We start from the raw sequence: 2,673 nt of genomic DNA on the forward strand, positions 1-2,673 counted from the left end.
CGGCAGGAGCCCGGAACCGCCCAGGGCTGGGCCCAGGCAGCAGCGCAGGGCGCGGGCACCGTCCCAGGCAGCTGCGGCTGCGAGAGGGCAGAGAGGCGGGAGGCAGCTCAGCGAGGCAGCGCTGGCCGTCAGGCTCACCTCCACAAGGAATGCCAGGAAGGGCAGATCCCAGCGTGGCTCATCCCTGCTGAGCAGCTGGAGCAGGTGGAGTGAGATGCGGGAACACAAAGGCATCAAGACCTGGCGCATCTCTCTGGCAGAGGAAAAAATGCACCAAGACCCTGATGTGGGGGGGCAAACATCTCCCAGGACTGACTCAAAGAGGTCTGGTCTTTCCCCAGCATTCCTGCAGGGGATGTGGGTGCTCTGGGAGGTGGCTGCTCCTGGGTACCCTCCTCTCCCAGCCTTTTCCAGTGTCCTTGGCCATCCCTCATTGACCAGGCCCTCTGGCCCATGGCCACAAGGACTGTGTGGGGCACCTCAGGCACATGGCCCAAGTGCTGAGGGCAGTGGGGAGAAGGGGGTCTCACCTGTCCATCTTCAGAGCCATCGGGGATCGGCTCTGCTGGACATGGTGGAAGCTTCCAGCAGCTTCTCATAGAAGCCACCTCTGTGGCCCCCCCGCTACCAAAAACCAGGCTGTGCCAAACCAACACACACAGGAAGGAAAGCACGGAGCCCCAGCGCTCCAGGGCAGGTGAGAAGCAGCTCTCGCCATGCCAAGGTCAGCCGGAGCTGCCAGGCGGCCCCAGGAGCCCAAGGCAGCCAGAGCTGTTCCATGTTCCCTTGGTTCTGTGGGCCCTGCAGGGTCACAAAGGCCCCTCGGTTCTTTGGGCCCAGCAGTGCCACAGTGGCCCCTTGGCTCCATGGAACGCCACAGGGTCACAATGGTTCCCTTGGTGCCACCAGCCCTGCAGGGTCACAACGGCCCCTGGGTTCCACGAGGCCACGCGGGATCACAGTGGTCTCCAGAGGAAGGGCAGCACCGAGCCCCAGGGTTTCAGGGGCAGATGAGACACAGCCACCAGAGGCCAAGGCTGGCCAGATCTATCTGTCCTGCCAGGTTTGTCTGGGAGCAGCACTTGGATGTTGGGAATTTGGGAGGTGGAATCCCAGTTTTGGCCATGGGCACCTTGTTGAGTAATGCAGTTCTGTGCTCGCTGCACGAGCTCTGGCGTGCCCTTGCTCAGAGAGAGTCCAGCTGCGTTACTTCTGTGCGTCGCAGAAGTGACTTCGGTATCAGGAAAAGTGCTGCTGGCTGAGCTCGCTGGCTTCTGTGCAGAGGAGACACGGCAGGAGCTGATGCGATCAGCTCATGTTAGTTGGGAGATAAAGGAAGAGAGAGAGGGTTCTGGTCTGGCTTCCAACAGGTTTATTGTCAGAAGTTTAGCAACCAGAACATGGCAATGATCTTCATCCAGGATCCTGCCGAGAGGCTTTTCCCTCAGTTTTAGAGGGGGGTTGGAAACCATGGGGAAAGGGGAAAACAACCAATGAGTTACAAGCCAGGGGGAGGATACAATTCAACAGGAACTACTGGGAGATACAACAAAGAACCAGTGAACAACCGAGTAAGAGGGAATTCTCCTGAACAGGGAAAGGCAGTTTGGAGCCAGGCGCAGCCCTGGGGGGATATGACTTAAGCTCCTGAGCTGCCCATCGACCCAGCCTGCGAGTCTGTGTCCCGGGGAAATTCGATCCACAGGAGGGTCAGGGGTTGATCGGCATCTCGCTGCCCACGCCCAGCAGTGGGCTGGGTCATAGCAACAGCTGAGAAGGATGGGTTTTTTCCACATGAAAGAAAAGCACAAAGTCCGGGTGTTTTGGGAGAAGATGAGAGGTGGCCACCATGGGCGAGGGCAGCCAGACCTGTCTCTCATGGCAGCTTTTGTCTGGGAGCAATCCTTGGATAGACAGAATTTGGGAGGTAGAATTTCAGTTTTGGCCATGGGAGCCTGGATGAGAAGGACGGTTCTTTTCCTTAGGAAGGAAAGCACGGAGCCCCAGGAGCCCCAGGGCTCCTGAGCCAGCCCCTGCTGCCCCGGGAGGGAATTTGGGGAGGGGGCAGAGGGGGTGCGCAGCCCCTGCCGGGGGATGACCCCGGCCCAGCGCCCTTCGTTCAGCACCGAGCTGGGCGTGGGGCCGCAGGAGGAAGAGGCCGATGGGAAGCAGATCCTGCAGGGGAGACAGGGCTTGGGCTCAGGGCAAGGTTCTGCCCTGCACACCTGGCTCAGGTGTGAGCCTGCCCCAGGAAGGGAGCGGGACATTCCCATCCCCACGGATCAGGGCTGGGAGCAGCGCTGGGACCACGGACATGGAAACACTGGGAGCCACTGGGACCATACTGTGGGCTACTGGGAGCTACTGGGAGCAACTGGGAATGATGGGTGTGTGCTGGAGGCAACTGGGATATACTGGGAACGAATGGGATCATGCTGGGGGCAACTGGAACCATGCTGGGGCAACTGGGGATACTGGGAATGAGCATGCTGGGGGAAACTGGGAGCAACTGGGAGTGACTGTGTCTGTGCTGGGGGCCACTGAGGTCATACTTGCAGTGACTGGGACTGTACTAGGGGCAACTGGGAGCAAGTGGAAGTAACTAGGATCGCACTGAGGGTGACTGAGATCATACTGGGAGTGACAAGGAGCATGCTGGGGGCAATTTGGACC

The 2,673-nt window shown here is 59.7% G+C and overlaps 1 pseudogene; it reads left to right on the forward strand.

The window, feature by feature from the left end:
* The first annotated feature begins 716 nt into the window (after positions 1–716).
* The window catches only part of LOC138121619 (glutamic acid-rich protein-like), a 4,806-nt pseudogene continuing 2,849 nt past the window's right edge, over positions 717–2,673 (forward strand).

Source organism: Aphelocoma coerulescens, chromosome 22, assembly GCF_041296385.1.
Source record: "Aphelocoma coerulescens isolate FSJ_1873_10779 chromosome 22, UR_Acoe_1.0, whole genome shotgun sequence".
Lineage (NCBI taxonomy): Eukaryota > Metazoa > Chordata > Aves > Passeriformes > Corvidae > Aphelocoma > Aphelocoma coerulescens.